Consider the following 13,285-nt stretch of genomic DNA (forward strand, 5'->3'; position numbering starts at 1 on the left):
TCCAACGCCATATAGCGGCACGGAAATCAGCCGCCGATTATGCACCAGAAGTAAAACGAATATCTGCAGAAATTACGAGCAAATCATTCCAACAGCAACAAAGGCGCGCGTGCACCCAGCCACACACGGACTGAGCAGCGCAGGCTCCAAGCAGCGCCGGCGGCGCGCGCCCGGCTAAAGTCCCTATACCTTGAGATATAGAGACTTCACGCCCGCGCTGAAAGCTTCAACGTGAACTTTCGAGGGGGCGCCATCGTCGGTTTAGGAGAGGAGACGGCGGAGTGGAGGGTAGATGGCGGTACTTTTCTTATATAGGGATTTTACGGTTGGAGCGCACGTCAGCGGTGGCCTTGGCGTCCGGTTTGGTGAGAGCACGGCTTACTTGACTTCATTGGGAGCATTAGCGACATTTACTTGGTAGTCGAGGCATTTTTGACTTTGCTAAATTACAAGTAGTACGTGTAAGAGTGGCACTTGTTATCAGCAATCATGAAACTCGTATCGTTAACGAAACCCAACCTAGGGTAGCTAGCTGAAGAATTAGGTATCCCAGTGCAGAAGTCGATGCGCAAGCCTGCAATTATTGAAGCAATACCCAAATGCGGATGTAATATGTCAGTTTCAGTTTGCCCTTACACGCCGCCAGTGGCGCCACTGTTGTCACCTGTAGATATATATATATATATATATATATATATATATATATATATATATATATATATACACTCGGCAAAAACGGGCAACAGGAAACACATCACCATACGTCACGCTATACTTTTGACACCGAACGTTAGCTGCCGCGAGCATCGAAAAAAAAAAGTGAACTTAAGTTAACAGGCATTGATTTATTTTTTAAATTCTTTGCCGCGAAAACTAAAACGTTTTGCGTATAAATGAACTTAAGCTTTGCGACTTATTTTCCTTGCCTTACCTAGCGACAGGCCAATCATGCGCCAGATGCATGCGTCATCCGCCAGACACTCTCCCGAAGCCAGCGGCGACGGCTGCGCGCGCGCGTTTGAGCGCTCGCGCGCGACGACCCGTCTGTCTCCTCTTTTCTTTTTTTCTTCTTTTTTTTAAGTGTAACCTGGTTTATTGGGCTCTCGGTGTATTCTTGCCTTCCTTCTGCACTGGGACAAGACACCACTGCACTATTGGACTACGGCAAGGTGAGAAATCTTGTTTCACACTCTACGACGCAATTAGGCTTACGGCACGGGACCGAGACTTAAGACGTAGTTAGCGAAAAACAGCTCGGCCATCCTGGTGCAGTTAATTTGAGTTAATGAATCGTGCTGGGACATGTTTCCGACGCTTCCTAGGGGATTATTGTCACTTATTTCGCTTTTTGAAGCACACTGGCTGCACAGGGCGCCGTGTCGCAGTTAGCGATAACTAACTGGGCCGTGGTGCGTAGTCTAGTGCATCTTGCTAGGAGAAGTTTGTGCCGCTTTCTCTGAAAAGTAATTTCGTTACTTTCTGGGGTACTTTTGAGGCACGCTGGCAGCACAGCGCGCTGTGACGCAGTTATCGATAAGCAGCTCGGCCGTGGTGATAAAGTTAGTTTGGCGTGTAATGAATCTTGCAGGGACAAGTTTGTGACGTTTTTTGTGGCCCCGCAACAACATAAACCTTCTTTCAGTACTCGCGTCTCTTGAAAGCACGATGGGCGATTGCCAAGAGTGATAACATGGGAGTGTCTGGCTGGCGCCGGCAGAACGCGCGAAAGATAACGCCGAGGAACATATCAGAAACTTGTAATTCGAAAATACCGTCTTCTAAAGGACTGAAAACAGGCTTTGCACCCACGCATTTGTCTCGAGTGCCTGTTACGTCCGTCAGTATGTATCGTACCGTCACGTCGCCCGAGGCCAAGTTTTGCAAACGCGAAGTTGCCCGTGTATTTGTGCGGCTAAAGTGCAGGAAATAATGCCCGGAAATGGGGGAATGCTTGGAAATCAGATGTTTTCGTATTTTAGGGTATTGTTTGGGATGAGTCGTGTATTTTTCTATGCCATATATGTAAAAGCCAATTGCTTTTGTTTGTAATGCCGTGTAATGCTTTTGTTGTAATGTAATGCCATTCACCGCTTTCGCACGTTTCGCCTCTACACGCAGTATTCCTATATCTAAATACCAAATGACACATGCTTGTAACATGCTATTTCGTGCTTGTAAATGTAACATGCTTGTAATTTACTTTTTTTTCAGCTGATGCCGTCCGGTGGAGCTTCATACAGCAACTACGGCTTACCTGGGGTCACAACGTTGGATGAACGCACAAAAAGCGCGGAACGAGCTTTTATATAGAGCAAAATAAATCTTTCCTCATTTCACAAGGAGTCTTGTGTCTGCTTTGTGAAATTGCACGTGGCACAGATTTGATGGGACTTGACAAGATCGTTCGCAATCATTTTTACCACACAATAAACAGATTCCGCACGAAGACCGTGCGCGGTCGGGCAAAAAGAAAAAAAAAAACGCAGCCGGCGTGCTAGCTAGCGTTCAAAATGCGCGCGCCCAAAACCGAAACCGGAAATGATTTACACCGACCACTTGACGCGCTGCTGTCGATTCGGCCGCTGGGCTCTATGGGAGTGTCCCCTCTTGTTGAATTTCTTTCTCTATGCCGTGACTGTGTTTGTGGTTCTTCTGCGGCTTCCGCCGAAACACAACAATGGCGACGCAGATGAGATCTTTTCGAGGGGCGTAACCGCGCCTTTTTTTGTTTTTGCCATAAGCTCTATTGGGCTCGCTCCGCCGCCCCCATTCCTGCCTGTACCCGGCCGCCCTCCTGTTCCCTGGCCGCAATGCCACCGGATGTTCGAGAACTTCCTACTGGGATCAGGAGTGTCCAACTTCAAGCCGGAACGTCGCAAGGCCCTGCTGATACACAGCCTCGGCGTTGAGACTCAACGTGTCTTCTCCCGTCTACTACTTACGCCGGATGCCGCCCAGAGCGGTCAGTGAACTGCCGGCGGTAAACGTAGTGAGGATAGCGGGGACGCCGCTCAGCCTTCCGTTTACGACGAAGCTATCGAAACCTTAAAGCAACATTTCACAAGCACAAGCAATGTCGTCGCAGAAAGGCATCGGTTTCGCCGTCGTATTCAGGAACCGGGGGAGCCTGTACAGGAGTATGTTGCTGCATTACGTGAGCTCGCCGTAGCATGTTCTTTTGCGTCTCTGGAAGACTCGCTTCGTGACCAGTTCGTGGAAGGGGTCGCGTCACAGCACCTTCCCGAACGGCTTCTTCTTGAGGGCTCGACCATAGAGAAAGAAGTTCAACAAGAGGGGACACTCGGCAAAAACTGGAAACAGGAAACAGGTCACCAAACATCACGCTATACTTTTGACACCGAACGTTAGCTGCCGCGAGCATCGAAAAAAAAAAAAAAGAAAGTGAACTTAAGTTAACAACCATTGATTTATTTTTTTTTATTCTTTGCCGCGAAAACTAAAACGTTTTGCGCATAAATGAACTTAAGCTTTGTGACTTATTTTCTTTGCCTTACCTAGCCACAGATCAATGACGCGCCAGGTACATGCGTCATCCGCCAGACGCTCCCCCGAAGCCAGCGAGGATGGCTGCGCTCGCGCGCGGCGACCCGTCTGTCTCCTTTTTTTTCTTTTTTAAATGTAACGTGGTTTATTGGGCTCTCGGCGTATTCTTGCGTTCCTTCTGCACTGGGACAAGATACCACTGCACTACTGGACTACGGCAAGGTGAGAAATCTTGTTTCACAGTTTCACGCAATTTGTTGTTTCACGCAATTAGGCTTACGGCACAGGACCGAGGCTTAAGACGCAGTTAGCGAAAACAGCTCGGCCATCCTGGCGCAGTTAATTTGAGTTAATGAATCGTGCTGAGACATGTTTCCGACGCTTCCTAAGGGACTATTGTAACTTATTTCGGTTTTTGAGCCGCACAGGACGCCGTGTCGCAGTTGGCGAGAACTCAGCCGTGGTGTGTAGTCTAGTGCATCTTGCTAGAAGTTTGTGCCGCTTTCTCTGACGCCAGGCATTACTGAAAAGTAATTTCGTTACTTTCTGGGGTACTTTTGAGGCACGCTGGCCGCACAGCGCGATGTGACGCAGTTAGCGATAAGCAGCTCGGCCGTGGTGATAAAGTTTGGCGTGTAATGAATCTTACGAGAGGGACAAGTCTGTGACGTTTTTTGTGGCTCCGCAACAACATATACCTTCTTTCGGTACTCACGCCTGTTGAAAACACGATGGGCGGTTGCCAAGAGTGATAACATGGGAGTGTGCTGCTGGCGCCGGCAGAACGCGTGTAAGATAACGCCGAGGAACATATCAGAAACTTGTAATTCTAAAATTCCGCCTTCTAAAGGTCTGAAGAAGGGCTTTGCCACCCACGCATTTGTCTCGAGTGCCTGTTGCATCCGTCTCTATGTATGTAGCGTACCGTCGCGTCGCTCGAGGCAAAGTTTTGGAAACGCGAAGTCGCTCGTGTATTTGTGCTGCCAAAGTGCAGGAGATAATGCCCGGAAATGGGGGAACGCTTGGAAATCAGATGTTTTGATATATGTTTGGGATGAGTCGGATATTTTCTACGCCATGTATGTAAAAGCGAATTGCTTTTGTTTGTAATGCCGCCCATTCACCGCTTTCGCACGTTTCGCCTCTACACGCAGTATTCCTGTCTAAATACCTAAATGAGTCATGCTTGTAACATGCTGTTACGTGCTTGCAAATGTAACATGCTTGTAATTTACTTTTTTTTCAGCTGGTGCCGTCCGGTGGAGCTTCATACAGGAACTACTGCCTTACCTGCTGGTGTCACAACGTTGGATGAACGCACAAAAAGCGCGGAACGAGCTTTTATATAGAGCAAAATATTTCCTCATTGCACAAAAGGTTTTGCGTCTTTGTGAAATTGCACGTGGCACAGATTCGATGGGACTTTACGAGATCGTTCGCAGTCATTTTTACTAAATAATAAACCGATTCTGCACGAAGAGCAAAAAGAAAGAAGGGGGGGGGGGCGCAGCCGGCGTACTAGCTTGGGTTCAAAATACGCGCGCCCAAAACCGAAACCGGAAGTGATGTAAGTGATTGACACCGACCGCTTGGCACGCTGCAGTCAACTCGGCCGCTGGGCCCTAAGGGAGTGTCCCCTCTTGTTGAATTTCTTTCTCTATGGCTCGACCCTCTCGTTCTGCCAAGCAGAACACATGCCGAGCTTCACATGTCGAACAGGCCAATGAGGACATTCGAAAATTTGCTTCCGGCAACGTGCAGCGCATATCGGAGCACTCTCGCTTGGCGTTAAACGACCATAGAGGCACTGGAACCCGCCACCCTTCTTCGCGTGACTACGCGCCCCTGCGTGCACCTCGTACCGAAGTGAGCCTGCAGCACGACAGCCGCCATGCTGCCTCGTATCTGCGCCCATACAACTCATCTCACTGCTATCGTTGTGGTTCGCGCCAGCACCGTGCCGCATCACCCAGCTGCCCAGCCCAAGGTCAACGTTGCTATCATTGTGGTCTCATTGGTCATTTCAGCGCGGTTTGCAAAAAAAGAAGCAACGGGCCGTTACTGTTAGTGAGCTTAGCGACCAGACATTACCCGACAATGAAGCCGTGAACATTCTGTGTGTGGCCGCGTCCGGCCGCGCCGGAATTCTAGGCGAGGTAGCAGTTCGTCACGCGACTTTAACATTCCTTATCGACTCGGGATCTTCAGTCTCCATTCTAGCGGGTGATATTTTTGATAGGCATTTTGCCGGAAAGGTGCTGCTGTCCACGCCCCGTGTGAAGCTGCTAGATTATTCGAAAAAGCCTATCCCAGTGCGAGGATGCTTTCTTTCGAAAGTCTTATACAAGGAACTCGAAGCGTCGATTCTGTTCTACGTTGTCTCGTAAGGCACATCGCTTCTGGGTGTCGACGCCATTATGCCTCTTGACTTCCAGATTGATGGCTCGTCCCTCCGCTGCCTTGAGACTACTAGGTCAGCTAACAGTGCTACCAACGTACAGGTTCCAGATCAAGAACCAGTTTCATCTACACTTCTTCCAGCACAATTGCGCAATGAATTTGCATGCATTTTCGACTCCATCCTCGGCTTAGCCAATAGGTTTGTGCATCGTGTCAAAGTACGGCTCTCGATTCCGGCCGTTGTATCAAAACTTCGCCGCCGACGGCGACCGAGAACACGCCTTGACGTTGTGGGGCACCCGTCACCAGTTTTCTTCAGCGATCCTGTTTCCGAACTTCATCGTCCACGCCAACGAGTTAAGAGCAGGCAAGACTACAGCAAAGAGTACACAGACCGTCGCAGTGCCGCGAAGAAGACAACCGTGTCTGTCGGTGATTACGTTAGAATTAAGAAACCTGGAATATCGGTTAAGGGAGACCTCACGTTTAGCCAACCGCGGAGGGTAGTCCGCCAGCACGGTCCATCATCGTTTCGGCTTGATGATGGACGAACCTGGAACGCGTCGAAGCTACCCAGGGTACCTGCAGCTTCAGCCACACGGAATCTGCAGCATAATGCTGTGTCTGAACCCGCGACTCCGTCGTCGGCATCTCAGCAATCCAACGACTATGCCTCAACAACTCGACCCGAAGCCTCGCCAGCTACGCCCACGCTACGAGCTCCAGCGCCAGCTGTGTCGGAGGACCCTGTGTTTCAATGTCGGGTCCAACCACCGAGGAATAGAAGGCCTCCAGATCGATACCGGGACCACATGTAGCTTGTATGCTAGGTGCAGACGGGTGCAGTGCCAGAGAACTTGGGAGTGCTGCATGAACTGTGTGCAGACGGTTGCGTGACTCTGCGAGCGTTTTTTTTTTATTGTTGTATTCGTTGTTCTAGGCCTTCTTGTTGTTCCATACAGTGAAGAGCACATGCCATGTATGGTTGCAGATATTTGTAAAATTTTGTAAACACTGTATATCAATACTAACTATTACTTACCTTGTTCTTGTAAGGAGGGGAATATGTAATATATCAGTTTCTGTTTGTCCTTAGACGCCGCCAGTGGCGCCACTGTTGTGACCTGTACATATATATGCATGCCTCTGAATAAACAAGGGGTCTTGTTCCGTTGCTGCCGTGACTGTTTGTGGTTCTTCTGCGGCTTCCGCCGAAACACAACAGCGGAGCGAACGACGACGAAGTCGAGGAATGTTGGAAGGCAATTTCCCAACAGCTAAAAGAGCGAGAGGTGGAACTGAAGTTAAAAGAGATGCAGCTGCACAGCCTTGAACGAACTGACAGTTTCGACATGCGCGGATACATGCAAGGCTGGTAGTGACATCACTTTGTACCTCGTCAACTTTGAGAGGACGTGTACTAGAGCAGCACTTGCAGAAGATACCTGGTCACAACGCCTATTGACATTGCTTCCAAACGAAGCAGCGGACGTAATCGCGAGAATGCCAGATGAAGATGCCAGTGACTACAATAAAGTAAAGCTTCAGCTGAGGCGAAGGTACAGGCGCTCCCAGAATAATTCGGAACAACGAGCACGCAGCCGCTCCAAGGTCGATCCAAATGGTCGCGAAGCTTCGGGCGAAAAACGGTTCAGAACGAATTGTCACCAACATCAGCAAGGGTGGTTATAGGAGCAGCGATTAAAGCGCGACTATGTTTGGAGGGAACAAACATTGAGAAAGAAAAAAGCGTTTTTTAGGTAAAGCGAGACACAGTTTGATTCACTCAACGAAAATAAAATTCCTAATCAATGTTATACACGCATGGCGAAAAACCCTATTTTACTTGATCATTATCAATAAATACATTCTTTCAGCGCCCACCGATAGCGGCGGGCGTTGACGCCGCTATCACTTGCATTGCAGTGCAGCTTTTGCAGTGGACAGAAAGGCGGGCTCGTAAAGTTCACGCCCCCCTCACATGTTGTGTTGCTTTGCTTCTCGACGTCTGTCTGAATCTGGTGACGCGGATAGTTTCATTGTTTCATAACCTCTGCAGTCAAAAGTAGTGAGTTGCGACCGGCAGGTAATTGTTTACTTTAGTTGTTTTCGTGGGACAGCGCTGTCCGACGGGCTCGGCGTCCAACGAAAGGACGAGCACTCTACGCCCAAAGCGTTCGTCGGCCTCCAACGAAAGTATGTTCCGTGCAGCGATGCGATTTCGACACCCGTACGGCTGAACTTTTTCCTGCATCGCTTTCCGCGCTGAAAGCTCGAAACGCCCATCAAATCGAATGGCGGGGCATTTGAATACGATATACAGCTCTAATGACAGGCCTTCGAAAGCAAATTTCGTGCCTTTGAAAGCAAAATGACGTCACTTCTGTTTTTAACGGATATGACGTCAAATTATTTTTTTCCGCCGGAAGTGTTCCCACCTCACACAGATGGCGCTAAGCCCCATGAACCGCAGAAGAACCACCATATTTTGAACGTATGGGCTTCTATGGAAGCTTCGCTACCAGGTATATTTACCTTGGCCGCTCGCCGGCGGAGTGCACCGGCGGATAAATGCACGCAAGGTGCGCGCATGCGCGGCCTCCCTAGCGAGCTAGTTTCGCTCCCTAGTGCATCTCGATTGGCGTTGTCTTGCACCAAATGGGTAGCGCTAGGTGCCTTTAGCATTATGACAAGGTGGGCTGGACGGCCCAGGCCCTGTATCGTACTGCGCACCTCAATTCGATTCCTTGCGGCGTGTTTGTTCTCGTCATTATCTGCATCCATTCAGGGATACTACTTGATGTTGAAGCGGCAAGGGCACAAGGTCATCCCTGCCTTCTTTTCAACCGTGTTGGTCTGTTCTACGAAGTATTAGTTCCTACTTAGTTATCTTTCGATCCATGGTACTACTAGCTTGGTAATAAGAGTTCAATTTGGACTATTACACGACCGGTCTCTTACAGGTGTGTCGGTGATGGCGGTAATAAAACAGTTCACGAAAATAAATAACGCGGCATGTTCAAGTCCAATTTCAAGCAGACGAAGTGACTGCATGAGTGCTGTAATCGTAATTGTTCGGGATTAACGTCCCAAAACCACGAAATGATTATGAGAGATAATGTAGTGGAGGGCTACGGAAGTTTCGACCACCCGGGCTCATTGACGTGCACCTAAATCTAAGCACACGGCCCTCGGGCATTTTCGCCTCCATCGAAAAGATGCTATCTTAAGCTCTACACGACACCACAATCTTCCATTTGCTCATCACATTAGGATGTCTTCGTATATTTGTGCACCAATCAATTACGGAATCTGGCTGTTTGGTAGCGAATATTCTTACAATTTTATCACATGTCTTTATTTGTTGGCGCAGACAGCTATTTTCTTTTGCTCGGCGGTAGTCTACAACGCTAAGAAAGAGAGGCTGTGTGAGTGGAATGTAAAATAAATAGAATTAAATATCAGGAAGAACATTGGGTTTATTTTCCCATAAAAAAACAAAAGAATCGAAAGAAGCGATTGTTATTCTCAGCTTCAATATCGCGTGAATGCGCCGTCCACGCGAACTGCAGCTTGTAGCCGGCGTGGCATAGACTCGTAGAGCGCTTCTACGAAGTCCTTCTCACCAAGGCGCTTCCACTCTCGGGTTTTGGCGAGCCAGAGCTCGTCAGCACTGGCACTTCTCAGATTCATGTGGGACAAACTTTCCTTCATTGCGCCCCACACATTCTCTATCGGATTGAAGTCTGCACCTTTTGGAGGCCAGTCAAGGACACAAACAGCACGCTCTTGAAGCAGATTTTGCACAGCTCTGGCGGTGTGCACCGGGCTCAGGTCTTGCTGGAAGAAGTAGCAGCCATCTTTAAATGGCCCGTCCAGAGCGTATGGCACCAGGTGGTAGACCAGAATTTCACAGTAGGCGTCAGCTGTGAACGATGGGGACAGCCGGTCTAGCGGCCCGAGGCCCTCTTTGCTGATTGCTCCCCACACGTTGACAGCACAGCGGCCGCTACTGTAGGTCTCGGAAACATACCCGGGTTCGTACCTACACAATGAGAAAAAATAAATATTGGTCTTTCTAGATGAAACCCTTTTGCGCGCCTGAAGATTTTGTGTGGCAAAGATCAAAAATAAAATAAAATACCTGCAGCTGTATGGTCTCCATACGCGGCGCTCTTGATCCCACCGTGACGTAAATGTCGATTCATCCGAGAATATCACTTGCGTCCATTCTTCTCTAGTCCAGTGCTCATATGCCCTGGCAAATTGGAGGCGTTGGGCTTTTTGTCGATCTGTCAGGTGTGGCTTTTGCGTTGCGACAAATCCACGAAGACGAGCTTCTCGCATGCGCCTTCTGATTGTCTCGTCACTGGCTTGCAGGTTCAGTGCTGCCTTAATCTGGCCGGCGCTTTGAAAAGGATCGGCGACTGCTGCAGCAACAATGACAAGGTCGCATTCTTCCGACGTGCATCTGTGTCTTCCGGATCGTGGTGCATCTGATAGTCGGCCGTCTTCATCCCTGTATGCTTGGATAATGCGGTTGACCGGGCTTAAAGACTTCCCTGTGAGGTGGCATATCTCGCGCTGAGATTTCTCTTGTAACCAGAGCTCAGTTATTCTTGTCCGCACATCGATCGGTACTCTTTTCGGCATGCTGCGTGGATAGGAAAAAAATGTGGTTGATCCCTCTTATATAGGAATCGGTATAGAACACGAAAGTGAAACGTGTCTTCACAGAAGTAGTGTAATGTTTATTGCACATTGATATATAATGTCTATTGGTGTTTTGTGGCTAAAGCGCCCTTAGGCGTTGATGCACCCACGCTGACGCCTGGTGGCACGTCTCCTCCATCACGACTACCAACGTCGATGACCATGAGCAACCGTCGTGCATATGGAAGCTGCACTACGCTGCACACGCTAGCACAACGCGAAAGACGAAGCACGTAACTGACACACTAATACAACGCGCAAGACAAAGCACGTAACTGAATCGTCACCGAGTCAAATCAGCGCGTCGTAATTGTAGCCTCCGCGATCAACTTCAGAAACATTTTCAGAGCTAATTGCGGAGGCCACGCTCCGCTGTGCTGAGTACGGTGAACGCCACCTAGGTGGCGTTGGTAGTGCTTCTTGATGCCAGCGTCCCTTCGAATGCTGGCATCGAGGCGTCGTAGTGCTGAGACCACCGAAGCGTTCACTGTCGGTGCGCGTTAGTGTCATAATGCAGTACTTCTCTTTTCTGCTCGTAGGCGGCGGCACCGCCCCGAGCAAGAGCGCGGGTACACGGAGGAGTGTTGGATATATAAGGCGCGTCTGTGTAGCTCGCTGCAAATGCGTTTGTGGCGCAATGGGTTAAACGCTCGGCGATCTATCGTCGCGGACCGAGAGGTCGTGGGTTCGATTTCCAAATTTTGCATGTTTGTGGAACTTTTTCTTCTGGTTTCTTTATTTGTATTATGTTCGTGTACATTGTAAGCTGACGTATTTCCGTGACGGAAATACGTCAGTGAAGTCTTGGTGGACCCCGGCATAAAACACTTTCGTGTTAAAAGGTGAACATCGTGTTACTGGCATGGTTCAAATATATTCGTATCTCTTTATCAATCTGGCCACCGATATGCTCACGGTTTCATCAGATGAAACCACCGTCCTTTGCGAGCGCTAGTCACAGTCGCCTACTGGAAATAATTTGATCACATGATAAATAGGAAGCAAAGTAGCAAAAGAAAAAGTCATCCAAGCACACGAACACGCGGCTTGTCACAGACACCACCCACCCAGCGCCCCTTATCAAAACGCTAAGGTACACATAGGGCACCGTTTTGTAGCAACACAACGCGAATCTAGGTGCAATAGGGAGCAACGTTTGCTTGCTAGGGAGACCGCGCACGCGCAGACCATGGTACTACTTTTCTACGCGCATACTCCGCCGGCGCGCTGCTGCGTGTCCGGCGTTCCGAGTTATTCTGAGAGCGCCTGTACAGCTTGTCTACAGATGCCTTAAGGATGAAGTTTCGCAACACGAGGCGTCGTCAAGGGGAGTCATTCTCGGAATTCGCCTATAAATACATGAGCTTGTTGGAAGAATGGCTTAAAAGTGCCAACGCATACGAGAACAAGCAACGTCTGATTGAAGTGTTTGCGCTAGAGCAATTCTATGCGTCTATTCCGGATCAAATGCGCCCGTGGATTCAGGACAAGTCAAACGTGGATACGTTGCAAACGGCAGCTAGTTTGGCTGACGAGTACTGTTCCCGCAGAATGGAAAGTTCGGAGGAACTGCGAAAGAAACCGTCGGGAGCATTCAAGAAGTTTCAGAAAGGAGCGAAAGAAATTAACCAAGGGAAATCCGACAACATTCCCGCCCAAGTGCATGCGGTAAACTCGAGTGAACCAAGAAGATCCAAGTTTGAAGAAAAACGACCGTTAGTCTGTCACAAATGCCAACAACCAGGCCATATCGCAGTAGGGTGCCGACAAGCAAGTGTGTGCGTCAATTTGCTAACTGAAGAGAGCGATTTACTCTTGCCTTACACCTTTGACATAACGGTGAACGGCATCAGTTACAAGGTTCTCACCCTCACACGGTTCTCACCCCAGCAACTGCACAAGTGCTTCGTGTGGCCGACGGTGGCATGCTGGTTGTTCTCGGAATGTGTACTGTGCGTTTAAGTATAGCCGGCCGGCCCTACTTCTGTTATCTTTGCTGTGATCGACAACTGCCCTCACGACGTTATCCTTGGATTTTTATCCTACCATTATGCTCTCATCGACTTCGCAACCGGCGTCTTTCAGTTGGAACTGCCTCAACTCGCCGATGCTCCAAGCACCGCGCTCCCGCACCTGTGCTCGCTTCAAGATGTGCGTCTGTCACCCGAGGCAGTCACTTACGTCGCTTTGACCGCACAGCCACAGGTTCCTGACGGTGAATATGTGCTTCGCCCCATCGTCGACGTGCTTTTGAACCGAAACGTTGCTGTTCCGCATACGCTGATCACGGTTACGAATAGTGACGTTCTCCCGCTTCTGAACTTCAGCCTGTGCCCTCATGTGCTTCCGGCCGGCATGTTCTTGGCCAGCGTTTCTAGTACGTCCGAATTTGACATTGAGAGTATGGATGCCGAGAGTGGATTATTAGCACCAATTACAGATCACAGCTCTGGTTCTTTCACGGTTGACTTCGCCAAAATGATTGCACCTGACCTCACCTCTGCTCAGGCCAAGGACCTCCGTCTCCTGCTCGAATCGTACAGTGACATCTTTGATTTCGGCGACTGCCCTTTCGGCCAAACATCTGTTGTTCACCACCGTATAAACACTCGAGACATGAATCCTATTCGTCGGCGTCCCTATCGTGTATCACATGCTGAACGTAGAG

At 49.3% G+C, this 13,285-nt stretch overlaps 1 long non-coding RNA gene across 1 annotated transcript; it reads left to right on the forward strand.

The window, feature by feature from the left end:
• Nucleotides 1–3,595: 3,595 nt before the first annotated feature.
• Nucleotides 3,596–4,862, forward strand: LOC125942520 (uncharacterized). Its single transcript, XR_007465176.1, has 2 exons — nt 3,596–3,726; nt 4,751–4,862. It is a non-coding gene; the product is annotated as an uncharacterized LOC125942520 (long non-coding RNA).
• Nucleotides 4,863–13,285: the final 8,423 nt, after the last annotated feature.

Source organism: Dermacentor silvarum, chromosome 1 (assembly GCF_013339745.2).
Source record: "Dermacentor silvarum isolate Dsil-2018 chromosome 1, BIME_Dsil_1.4, whole genome shotgun sequence".
NCBI classification, from domain to species: domain Eukaryota; kingdom Metazoa; phylum Arthropoda; class Arachnida; order Ixodida; family Ixodidae; genus Dermacentor; species Dermacentor silvarum.